Genomic DNA, 13,598 nt, shown 5'->3' with positions numbered 1-13,598 from the left:
TATTGCTGTATTCAGCAATGCTTATAAATTAGTACTCAGTAAGAAATGAGAATATGTCTGTGTCAGTAACAGTTGAAGGAGCTGTGCGGGTTTTCAGATGAGACTCCTATTCCATTAAAGTGACTCACAAAAAGAAGCAACCCAGGAAACGGGGAGTTTTATGGCACTTCTACAGAACTTAATTTGAGCATTTATGGTCCCTGGACAACTATATGTGGTAGTATAACATTTATTTTGACTCTGCCCTTTCTGCTATGCTAGTTTCTTGGTAAATATTCAAAAACTGCTTTTTTGGAATCAAAGAAATTGTGGGGCATTTTTAGCACTACATGTCGTTTGAGAAACTGGCACTTTCAGCATGTTGCTATCTGGATACTCAAGGTTTTACACAGCTCTGTGTTTCCACCTCAGGGTGCAACAAATTATCTCCAAAGTGCTCGAAGGCGAAGCTGACAGAAACCACTGCCCACAAACGTGGAATGTCATCAATTAAAATTGCCACAGGAACCCTGGCATGGTGGATGCAAACCTGTAATCCCAGAAAATCCAGATGCTGAGGCAGAAAGATCACAAGTTAGAAGTCAACCTGGGCAACTTACAGGAATGCTCTCTCTCTCTCAAAAAAAAAAAAAAAAAAAAAAAAAAAAACAAACAAAAAACTAGAAAGGAAAAAAAAATGGTGGCTGGGCTGTAGCTCTGTGGTAAAGCAATCCTGGGTTCAATCTTCAGTACTGGGCAGGAGGAAGTGGGGAGGATTGCCACAGGAACAGAGCTTTCTTTCTAACTTTTTTAAAATTGGTACATATTATTTATGCAGATGGTGGGTTCACCATTCCCATATACATAAAAATGTAATGTGATCAATTCATTCTCCAATACCTCCCCAAAGGAAAAGAGCTCTGTTTTTCAAAAGCATTGTAAACCAACTTATGTTTCAGGCTAAATTAAGAGGCATTACATCCTTTATTACACTCTTCACAGGAAAAGGACAGTGCCTAAGTGGTTTTTCTCTATATTCAGAAAAACCAAGTATGTTGGTTGAAAGAACTTCCTAAGAGAACATGGTTTCCTCCAGGTCTCTGCATCTCTCTATATATTATCTTATCAAACACCTTTTACAATATTACAAGAGCCAATAAAGTCACTGGAAACTACCTGTACCAAGTAAAAACCAAATATTCTAAGCTACTGTTGTTAAAATTTTAATTTTGTCAAGAGCTAAGAAAACTATAAATTAGTCAAAACTAAATATCAATTTGTTAGAATATTGTACACACATGTATTCCTAAGTATGAAAGCAACTTGCATGAATGAAATTGATCAGGGCATCAATTTTTTTTTAGCATAAAAAATAACACATATATGTTGTACATATTAATGGTGGTCGGGGTGATATTTCCATGCATGCACACAAGCATGAGCAGATCAAATCCAACTACCCCTTCTTTTTCCTTCGCTCAAAGCACCAATTCTAAAGAAATACACTGATCACAAATCACTTACTGTGATCAATAAATCCTTCTTTGCAGATATTCAGACAAGAACTGAAGGGTTGGGAAAGGGCAGGAGGGCACTTTCTCAAGTAATATTCTTAATCTTGCTGGGGGCTGATTTACATGATACATCCATTTGAGAAGTTACACTTATGTACAAATAAGGATTGTGTGCATTTTGCTGTAGGTAAAGGTCATGGTAAAAACTGTCAACAAAGACTGAACTTTAGTTAATAAAAAGTATGCTGAATGTAATCTGTTGCCAGTTTGTTATTTACTTTTTACTTATTTACTTATTTATTTTGTGGTACCAGGGATTGAACCCAGGAACACTCTACCACTGAGCTACACCCCAACCCTTTTCATTTTTGATTTCGAGACAGGGTCTTGCTAAGTTGCCCAGGCTGGCCTTGAACTTGCAGATTCCTGTCTCTCCCTCGGGCAGAGCTGGTAGTACAGGCATGCAACTAATTTGTGTGCAGTTTATTTTTAAGTGCATCAAAAGTAAAGTGGTGAGAGATGAATATAAGGGAAGGGCAGGTAGGCGATAAAGGAAATTTAAGTGTTTATGGTGGAATTTAGGTGGTGAATATGCCATTGTTCACTGTAAAACTCTCTCAAATTATCACATGTTTAAAATTTTCATACACAATGCTGGAGAAGAAAATATGAGAAAAGAATTACTGAAGAATCTGGAGTGTCACATCACACATCCCCCACACTGTCCACTGTCTTCTCCTCCATAGTTCACAGCTATAGAGGGGCTTGGCAGGATATTTAAGTTGACAACTCAAGGCCCAAATCTAATAAGCTGAGACTCAGAGAGTTTGTATAAAACATAACTGTCCAAAACCAGTTGATTACATTGGAAAATGGTATGTTAAGTGGGAAGACAGAAGTAGCTCCCTACAGGTAAAGTTTCTATATTTAAATTTGCAGTGAGGTGAAGTGGGGCATCTGCAAGACAGGTGGGGCAGAAGAAGCCATAAAGACTCAAGTGCAGAACACAAACCAAATCTGATATACATAAGAGGTTCCTGATGGGTGGGATATGAAGGGAGATGGAGGAAGTACATGAGCCCTTGGAGGCCATCAGGATGTCAAAGGGAGGCTTGTGCTGAGGGGCCAGAGGGAGGGTGCCAACAATAACAAGTCCTGGTGTAGAGGGCGAAGGAAGCTCATCAGAAGTGGCATTCCTTCCAGAGAAAGCAGCAGGTCATACCTCATCAGGTATATCACACACAAAGGGGCCAGTGTTGACATCATCTCAATTCACATCAATCAAAATCCCGGCCAGGGATTCACACTGATTTCCTTGTATGGACTAGACAAAGTCCATTATTTTAAAAATAACAGTGTGAGCCACTATTTGGTATTCAACAGGGTGGTTCCCAATAGTTAAAGTGTGGTCCCAGAATCAGCAGTTTTGGCAGCACCTGAGAGCCTGTTAGAAATACAACATCCCAGACCTCACATCTATTAGTTACACAGGTAACAAAAGCATGAAAGACTCCCATGCACATTTAAGTGTGAGAAGTAGTCGTGCAATCTGCCAGTCTGTAGACCAAATATCGTAAGTCTTCTCTATAGCAACTTTGTCTTCAGACAGAGGGGACAGGGACAGGTAAAGAGGTAAACAATGTTAAGCCTGTCCACTTTGTCTCCTGAAAGGACCTTCCCTGACAACTGCTTATCCAGTCCCAATCTCCACTTGTGTCAGAGACCTTAGCCTGAAGTCACTGGAAAAATCTATAAATACAAAACATAGTTGATCCTGTTTTCAAACTTTTGGAAGGTTTCCTATGTTGCAACACGTCTGCCCCTATCTCTGAAGAATGGATTACTTTGCATGTGACTGCATTTGAATGTAAAAAGAGTATAAAATGTTATGTCCAACAGGTAATTATCAAAGGAGTTCTCAGGCCACTGTCCCCATTTCAGCTATAAGAGACAGCTGTGAAAGTTCATTAGTCACTCTTAAAAATAGCCCCAGAATGTTGCATTTTATTCATGTATAAATCTTTCTAAAATAAGTTTATTTCAGTGATCGTGGTTTATTTACACCAGTCATTACAATGAAGACTTTTTTATGCTCAAATAGCCAGCCGAGGCTAGTCATGACTCACACAAAACTAAAGGTGTTAACTTTTCTTTCATTATGACATATGTTTTTTATGGATACTAAGATATTCCTAGTTGAAAAAAAACAAAGTATGCAAATATGAAATATTTTTCTCACAGCATTTGAAGCCACTAATTCTGAATGAACTGCAAGTTTCACAGTTCGGTATCACTTCTTTGCTTGTGAATATGTGCAACTTATCTGAAAAACAGTTTTTAGAAATGTGATTATCAAACATAACCAACTTTCTAAGTTATTAATTTCTACTCTATTATTTTAGGAAGGAATTTTACATAATGAGAATTAACTCTCCAAGACAAATAATAAATACATTTCCAAGATAAAAAAAAAAATACAAAATATATTTTCACTCTCACCTCTCATTTAGGAAAGGGAATTTTTTTAAAAAATCATTTTGCCTATCCTAATATAGTTGAACCAAAAAAAAGGGGAACAATTAAAATAAAATATTGAAGCTGGTACCATATTTTCATTAGTAATAATAAAAAAAACTAATCAGTTTTTTGTGAAAATTCATGCATGACAGAAAAATATTTAATATTATCTATTCTTTACTGCGTTATAAAAAATAGTGACAGAATGCATTATGAAGAGATGGTTTGATTTTTTTAATAGACCTTATGTTTAAGAGCAGTTTTATATGCACAGCAAAATTATGCACGAGGTACAGAGATTTCCCATATGCCCCCTGCCTCCACACACGGTTAACTTTTTAAAGCACAAAAAGTGCTAAATAATTGACACACAAAAACTACTATCAGCCAAGCATCATATCTTATATAAGTACCTCACTGAAAAATCTATTTGAGTTACAGTTAGGTTTGGGAAATTTTTAAAATAAATTTTTAAAGTCATTAAAATAAATCTATATCTAATTAATGCCAATATTACCACAAAATTATAGTGTCTTATATGCTTTTTTGGCAGTTGTAGTGGATTTCTCTCTTAGAAAATCCAAAAGGGGAAAAAAAATCAACCATCAATAGAACAATTTCCATCAAAGTGTGGGTGGTCCAAGTAATTGAAAAGAGAAATATTTTGTACCTTTGTCTCTTTGTACCTATACCTGCTTATTACTTTCAGGAACCACAAAAACAAAACTGACCAAGTTATAAAAACCCATAAACTTACTAAAACTGCTCCCCTAGGTAAATCTCAACTTGTATTCGCAATGCTGTTTTCAGTCAGTTTTCTTACCTGAACAGGAGTGAGTAGGATTTAAACTTCACCCGGTCAGAAGCAGGATTCTGAAAGCATAGCTGAGGCAGATGCAGAACTTCAGGGACAAGCACAATTCTTGGATAAGCTCACTCCTTCAGAAGGGGAGGAGGGGGCAAGAGAGGCTGAACAAGCTCCCTCAGGCAGGCAGCCAAGGCAACACTGATCCTCTCCCACAAGGACCCACCCCTCCGATACAAAGTGAGAGGCTGGGCAAACAGAGCCCAGGGCCACAACAAAATATCCAGACAGAATGGCTGAGAGAGACTCTGTCAACTATTCTAAGCAGAACAACAAATATAGCAAATGCTTTTTACAGGCATATTGCTGAGTAACACTGCCTGGGAATGAGTAAGAGGCTCCAAACACAAGAAGTGCCCCTGGATCAGAGGTTGAGTATTTAGCATAGGAAGAACAAAATTTGAAATATATATCTGAACTCTTCCTCAAAACATCTTTCATTTGCCTATACTGAAGGCTACAAAAAAATTCAAAATCTAAACATGAAGGAAAGCACAACGGATGACCTGTCATTCAGGAAATATGTAATAACTTGGTTATAAGCTGTTGAGAATTTGCTTCAGCCTCTTCAATCTGGCTGCCAATCTTTTGTCTATTTTCCTCTTTTAGAATACTCTCAGAGTTCAAGAAAGGAAACATAACGTTTTAGACTGGTAGCACAGATATAAAGAAAACTAAGAACTAATGTTTAGAGGGAGGTCTGGAGATTATCTCCCCTGCATGGATGGTAAAATGTCAAGACTTCTGTCCTATAAACATACTTCAGAGGATTTTAATTCTACATCAAATTAACACACACACAAGTGCGCATACGCATGCACCCACACATGCACACAACGTGCACACACACACATTTACACAAAAGTCCCAGATACACCCATCTAAAAGCACTAACATTAAAATAAAAATTTCAATATTTCCCAGTATGTTCCAGAGAATATAGAATGTTCTACAAAACAAGGTTCTTAACTCAAATTTCAAGACAAACAAACTACGCTAATATAAACAGGCATTTGACACTATCCTGTACAACTTCTCTGAGTATTTTATTTTATTTTGAGACAAGATCTCGCTAAATTGCCCAGGCTAGTCTCAAACTTGCAATTCTCTTGCCTCAGCCTCCCATGTTCTCTGCGATCACATAAGTGCCATCACACCCTTCTCATTTTTTTTTTTTTTGCTAACTTTTAATTCACCAACCTGACATTGTTACAAGTTTTCAAGGCACTTAGAAAAGTCATTGAAATCGTAGGCTCTCCAGCTATCCAAACTTTGACTAATATCTCTGAAATAATAATATGACCAATTATGAGATTTGTCAATATTATAAAGTTTTTTTTTTTTCAAATGGAAATATGTGTAACAGAAGAAAACCGTACAGGTATTCAGTGGATATCTACTACATTCCTTACATTGTGCAGAAAATATGAGGGGCAGCACAGTGACCACCCTCAAGGAGCTGGACATTCTGATTTGAACCTCTGCTATAGTGGGTATACGGTTGTACTATAGTCACCTACTCGCTCTCAAAACCTGAATGTCAAACCTCAGAAATGAAACTGAGCCAATGCATCCTACATAGTTGGCATCTAAGCTAAAATATTTCTGGCTAGGCCAGAAATAAGTATTAGAAACACCATGCAAACACAATAATATTTGTATCCATAATTGCACATTTCAACCACTTTTGCATGGGTAGACTTGAGAGTTTAAAGAAAGTAACTTATGGTACCTCCAGCAAATCATGCTTAAAATCTGACTTCCACCTCAAACACTTCCAATTATATTTAATCCTAGAATCCTGCAGTCCTCATACATCCTCAGCAATCCCCAAACAGTCTATTGTTCTCACTAAATAAAGAAGTGAATTTTCAGAATAGAAACACAAAAAGAGATTGGTTCACAGATCCTCTGCCAAGACTATTAAGTCAACTCTGCACCCCTATTCATCGATCCAACTTCTCAAAAACAAACCAGTCCACCCAAGTTATTTTTCCAAACCCTTTTCTCTTATTTAAAGTCTGAAATCTTTGAAAAGGGGCCCGGAGTGTAGCTAAGTGGTAGAGCACATGCTTAGCACATCAGGGCCCTTTAAAATTTTTTTTAAAAAATGTTTTTAATTTTAAAGCAACAATAAATAAAACATCCTAAGTTATCCTCTTCTAATGTTTATATAAGAAAACATTTAATATACCTAAAATCTATGTCTTTAATTCATCAATATGGAGTCTAATGGGTAAACAGATTATCATAAATAACATTCTATTGAAGAGACCACTATCAAATTTTGAGAATAATACTTTACTTAAAATATAATATAGAATACATAGGATGATGTGATATTGAGCCAGCAGTTTAATTTCCCAGAACTTCCGTCTCGTCACCTGTGAAATAGCAGTAAAATCACTTCCTTTAAAGGGTACATCAGAATCAAGAGAGAAAATTACACACTCTAAAGCTTGGGGCATATGTCAGACACACATCATAATTATATAATATCCTGAGTAGATGTCCGTTCAGTCACTAGTTACTGAGCGTTTCCATGTGGCAAAAATCTGGGAGCAAAACAGAATCACTGTTTACTATGAAGATGCAGCTGTGTCTCATTAGAACAAGCAGATATAGCCTGGGATGTCTTAAAAATTCACTGTGAAAGTGACACAAGTTTATTGAAAAAGTTCAGACCACAGAGGAATAAAATTTAAAGTGAAAACTTCCTCTATATTTCATATTAATTACAACCTCTGCAGAGTTTTGGTTTACATTTGCCCATAATTGCTTTGTTTTAGGTGGCTTATTCAAGATAGAGTTCCTTTCTAATAAAGGAGTTTACCTCACTTACAGTATGATTTTTAATAACCAGGTGGTTCTTCTTGATTTCTTTCATTTTGTGATGCCTGGTTTGATATTTTTTTTGTTCTGGTTTTGGCAACCTAATTTATTTAAAAATGAACTGGAATCCTAATGTTTACATTATTACAGAATATAAGGGAAATGTTATAAATCTTGCTAATATGAAAAACAAGTAGCATAACCAAGAGATTAAAGAAAATGGAAATACAAATATCTGACTTTTAATTTCTTTATATCTTGAAGTCAATAGATACTCTCTAAAGTTAATTAATATATAGATAAAGGTTAGTATTCACATTTGTAATAATTTGTAAAGATACAATATAAACCAAAATTGTAGAAAGACAAAAGAAAACAGGGAGGTTATTGCATAATCTAGGAAACAAAACATCAAATTAGGAAAAAACTCTGCTTCACTAGGAACCCACTTGGGCCATGGACCTCTCTGTTCCAAATAAGGTCTCTCTACCTGTTCTTAGCCCACAAAAGTTCCACCTGCTGGGGCTTGAAGACAGGCATATTCTGATTTCTCCCAGATCTGCTCCAAATATCACCACATTGGGCAGATATTCTTCAGAGGCTAATCATCTCTTATATTAGTGATTTTTGGCCCATTTTTAGTTTTTATTTACTTATTTGTTTTCATCTCAACTGTTTCAGGCTAGAGAGTAGGCACCTTTTCTCAAATTCCTTTAACAGAAATTTCCCCCTCCCTGTTTGTTCTGCTGCTCAGCACTTCTACATTCTTTAGTTTTTCTTTCTCTCCACCATCTCTTTCCAACCCCACTCTCCTTCTAATCTCTTGGTACTAAAATCAGCAGGGTGCTGAGTCAGCTTGCAGGGCCAAGAAAAGACAATTCTGTGCATTCCTCCCATCTCCAGGCTCATTCAGGTCAAACTGGCAGCTTAAAACTGGCTGTAGTGGGAACATTTACACCACAGAAATTGGCAAACCATACAAACTGGGCTTCTCCTCCTCTTCTATCCCCACCCCCACCCCCAGCTATCAAACATTTACCATCGAATCACTAGACCGAAAGGTCTGTGAATTTAAGGGAAAAAAAAAATTTCAGAGCCATGTGTAAAGTTAGGATATAACTTTTGTTTTACTCAAAACAATAAAAACCTTATTAAAAAAATTAGTTGTTACAGATGGCTTCACACACTGCATCTCCACGATATATACTCGTATTACTGTAGTTAAATCCTACAGGACCAGTGAACATAAATGAAGCTGTATTTCCAGAATAAACACCACCCTTTCCAATTTCCTTTAATATATTCTACAGCATCTTCTTAAAGTGTATCTGTTATATTTTTTATTCATTTCCAGGGAATTTAAGAGACTACCAGAATATTCATTTACTATGAAATGGCAAACAAGAAAACTTTTTTCAGATCTCTGCCTCCTGCTCTTCTCTTTTCTCTTCTCCAAATTCTAAAAACACATAAAAATCAGCAAAGCTTTTGCTTCCCAAGCTCCCAAATGTCTATGGGTTAAAGACCAAAACAATAATTTAATAGTGTCCCCGATCTGTGCAAAAGGTCAATTTTAAAGCTGACAATCTATTATACTCAGTATAAAGTCAGCTCATTGTTCCAGGGAACAAAGGACAAATTAGTAGAGAACACTATTTTAAAGCATGGTAAGGACAGTCTAATAAACACTGTCAACTCGGTCTGCCTAGACCATCCACCTCATGAATCGTGTGTGTGTGTGTGTGTGTGTGTGTGTGTGTGTGTCTGTGTGTGTGTCTGTGTGTGTGTGTGTGTATGTACGTCTGTATTTGACAAAACAAAGAACATACCAAAGAAATAAACATCAAATTAAATGTCATAAATTAATATGCCCATCAATGACCAATGTTTCCATTGTTCCTCTAACTCTTCAGGTAGACTACCCTGACCATTTTTATTACATTATTGATTATCAGCATTAATGTATCCTAACCATATTATTATCACTGAATTGTGTTTTATTAATAATTATCAGTAAAAAGGGGAAAGGGCAGTTATAAAGTTAGAACAGAAGTCACAGAACAATAAAATCCGAAATTCTTTTATCTAAATGTTTTATTGTATTCTGAGAAAACAAATTACATAAAGTTCAATATAAGCAATGTCAGGTATTACTCACAAGATATAGCTTCATTTTTGTCTCTTCATTTGGAGTCAATAAAATTTACAACTTAATTTTTGTCTTTTAGTCAATAAACTTTATATCACAGAACACAATCCACAAACTGGCAATGCTTTGTGCCACAATTCAAATCTTCCCATCAGTACACCTTGGTTACCAACAGCTCCCTGCTTCAAACATAGCCAACAACACAAGGTGATAGTTAAGAGCTTCAAACTGGAATTAGACACACCTGGGTTGGCATCAGACCCATTTGCTTTGGGACAAATTACTTAACCTTTTATGGTTCAGTTTTCTTGTCTCTAAAATAAGAACAAAAATACCCACTTCTCAGGGTTACTGAAAATATTTTAAAAATATGTTAAAGAACTACTGCATGATTTGGTGCCTATAAGTACTCAATAAAGTTGAATAATACTTATCGTCAGTATCTAGTATTACTGCTTTTGCACTGTACATCAATCACTCAACGCTGGTGGTATCTTGCAATCAAAGCAGTTTAGACCAAAGCTTCTTTAACCTTCCCCAAAAAAACCTGGGGACATAGTTACAAATGCAGACCATGATTCAGGCTTGCTGTAGGGCCTGAGATTCTACATTTCTAATAAGCTCCCAAGTGACATGGATGCTTCTGGCCCAAGAACCCCCTGAATCTTTCCACACTCATGCACACCCAAACATATTAGCCAAACTTTGAAACAACAAGTCCACATTCCTCTACGACCTTCCCTGGAAAGCATGAAGGCTTTCTTTAAAAATGGTAAAACTATGAACTGTTCAAGATAACTGCTCATTATAGAATACAACCATAAGAAGGGCAAGGAACTGCTTAATCTATGAAAAGAATCTGGGTTTTCAAAATCAAATAGGCCCAGGTCCAAACCCAAGCCCCATGATATACTAGTTGTTTACATGGCTTTAGGTTAATTACAAACCTTATAAATTTCAGTTTCCTTATTTGTAAATTGGGTATAATGTATCTATCTAAAGATTTAAGATAACTCAAAAAAAATATTTATGTCTGCCACAGTCTGACACATAGTGGGTTCTCAGAGGATGTCAGCTGATTTTCTGACTTGGATGTCACTGTTGAAACTACTTGTTAATGTAACCCTGGCTTGCTTTGTGCTGTCACTCAATTCTAAGGCCCTTCTCCTCTCTAACAAACTATCTAAAGACCTAAGAGTCCTCTTCACGGTATTTCAAGCTTCCCCAGCATTACTGATTTCCCACGAGAAAGAACCTTATTTCCTAGTATGTTCTAATCCTCCAGGCCTAAAATCTGGAAGAAATCTGTTCTTCACGTGGCTTCTCTTTTCTAAACCTTTGCAGCCTCTCTCTTCTTACCCAGATACAAAAGGGAAAGGAGCAGATGTCAACGCCATTTTTGTCTCTTTCCCAAAGAGCCTGTCACTATCTTTTTCAACCAGGGAAATTGTTATTATAGGAAACCCAGCATTGATACCAAGATAACACTCTGAGTTCTTTCTTAGTTTCAAGAACTAAAATGGATTCAATGTTTAAAGGAAGCTTTAAAATATACACAAGCATCACATGCACATGAGCACATGGGCACGCACACACACACACACACACACACACACACACGAGTTTGTTGTGGTTGCTAAAAAATATATGTGTATGTGTGTTTTATATTTACATGCATACACATATATACAATGTGTGTGTGTGTGTGTAAAATGCCAAAAATATCAGTTGCCCAATATTTTCCAATATGTAATTACCACCAACCTGAGTGCCTACCACCAGGCACCAGTGCTGTGCTAGATACCAGGTGTACACTAACAAGGTAAACAGATGTGGTCCAAGCTCTTGATGATATAACCATCCTTACCATCTCTAATCTTATTTCCAAAGCCAGGACACACTTCCAGCTAGATCTGTTTTCTAAAATCTAGCCCAGGGCAGAGTAGAAAAACTACAGGGTATATCTAAATAAGCTACCACAATTCTGTGAGAGATCTACCCTGGGCCACAATTCCCTATTCACCCAATGAAATGCACCATGGCACTGCCAGACAATATCTGCAAACAGTGGTCCCTATTATGCCACTGAGAAAGTAGTGGATCCAGGCTAAAAACGAAGCAGTAGCTCCTTGAAGAGAGAGCCTGCTGAAGCTTTAGTTTGTAAAAACACTTTTCTTCCCACAACATGCCCACCTTTTCTTCGCAACTGTGAGCAGTTCAGCAGGCATAACCGTCGACCAGAAACTTTCTGAAGTTCTCCAGGACACTGAACAGAAAACAGCTGTGATGATTTTCCAGCCATGGAAAGCCACACTTAATATCTTCTACCAGTTTGCAGCTATCGTGTATAATACTAATGCTTAATATTTAACCACAATCCTGTGAGCAAGATGAAGGCACTTTTGTTCACCATTTTGAGACTGAGAAAACTTTTTTAGTCAAGCTGAGATCTCCAGGTACAGAGGAGTCATTGCTAATAGAATCATCTGCATATGAATTCATACGAGTCATATGAATTGAAGTTATATGGTGTTAAAGGCATCAGAAAAACATAATCAAAGTACCAGAAAATTATGTGATCAGATAATCAGCAGAACCTCCTGATGCAGATTAATTTATTGTTCACTTTGATGAGTCTTAATTACATCCACGAATTGCTCCTACAGAGGCCTGGGAATTAAGAAGATCCCTTATCACATGAAAACATGATAAATCTCATCATTTGTTTTAAGCTGGGAGATGAAAAGGCACGTTCTACTTTCTGTACCATAACCAAATATAAAATTATCCTATGTTAATCACAAATATCATGTCTTCCTGGTAAGAAAGAGAGGGACACTATTCCCAGTGATCTCTGACTTGTGCTTGAAAGCATTAAGGTGTTTGAACCTTTCGACCACCAGGCATGTGTCACATGGCCACATTCTAAGAAGCTCAGTTTAAAATTCAGGGGTAACCACATCTTCTTAGATAAAAACTTTAATAAAAATTACCCGCAGTTCCCTCCACAAATCAAACTAAAAGGAACTTCAAGGGACCAGATAATGAGTGACTTTAAGGTTCATAATTCAGACAATACCTTTACTTGAATGGCTGAAGAATACAGATCTGAATTCATTTCAATATCCCTCTGCTTCACTTTCCCCTATTTTCTGAGTAGACCACAACATCTTCATATTTAAGACAAGTGATTCCCAAAACACAGGAGCCACTAATACTGACAAACTGCAAGGTCATATTAGGTGGGTTATGGACTCAGCACAGAAAAACAATAGAATCATCCAATAGCAAAGTTGACTCTGACCTGATTCCATCAAACAATCTCAACTGGGTAAAAGTACATCTTTAATCCCCCACTAGTTGCTCATGTAGTCTAATTTGACCATCTTGAAGGAATCGAAATGCATGGGGAAGTCACTCCACATTAATGTATGCCTTCATCATTTCATTTCATTTAATGGGAATTTTCTAACTAAAATAGGAAAGAACATAAGAGCAACATGGTGAGGTGACCCGTACCAGGGACCCATGAGGTTCAGCCAAGTTCCATGTCCACCCTCCGTGGGCTAATATGAGTTCTGAACAATCAACTTGACCCAGCTAGTTCCATTAATTAGCATCTCCACTAAAGCCCACAATGACGGAGGGGGGGGGGGAGTTGAGGAGGGGGAGGGGGAGGAGGAAAAAGTAAAAAGAGAAAGAAAAGAAACAGAAAAAATCCTGAAACCTAACATGAAGGAAA

The 13,598-nt window shown here is 37.0% G+C and overlaps 1 protein-coding gene across 14 annotated transcripts in view; it reads right to left on the bottom strand.

The window, feature by feature from the left end:
* The window catches only part of PLCB4 (phospholipase C beta 4), a 388,840-nt gene that overhangs the window by 288,426 nt on the left and 86,816 nt on the right, over positions 1-13,598 (bottom strand). Inside the window, exon 1 of one of the 14 annotated variants that reach the window (XM_081291663.1) lies at positions 4,834-4,960. The exons of the other annotated variants lie outside the window; for them this stretch is intronic. The gene's annotated coding sequence lies outside the window, so the exon portion shown is untranslated. Of the gene's footprint in view, positions 1-4,833; positions 4,961-13,598 lie in introns of those variants that run through there. 14 annotated transcript variants of the gene reach the window in all.

This window comes from Spermophilus citellus, assembly GCF_964194105.1.
Source record: "Spermophilus citellus genome assembly, chromosome: 4".
Lineage (NCBI taxonomy): Eukaryota > Metazoa > Chordata > Mammalia > Rodentia > Sciuridae > Spermophilus > Spermophilus citellus.
Note: the sequence above shows the minus strand (reverse complement) of the source record. Positions and strands in the feature narration are given on the sequence as shown.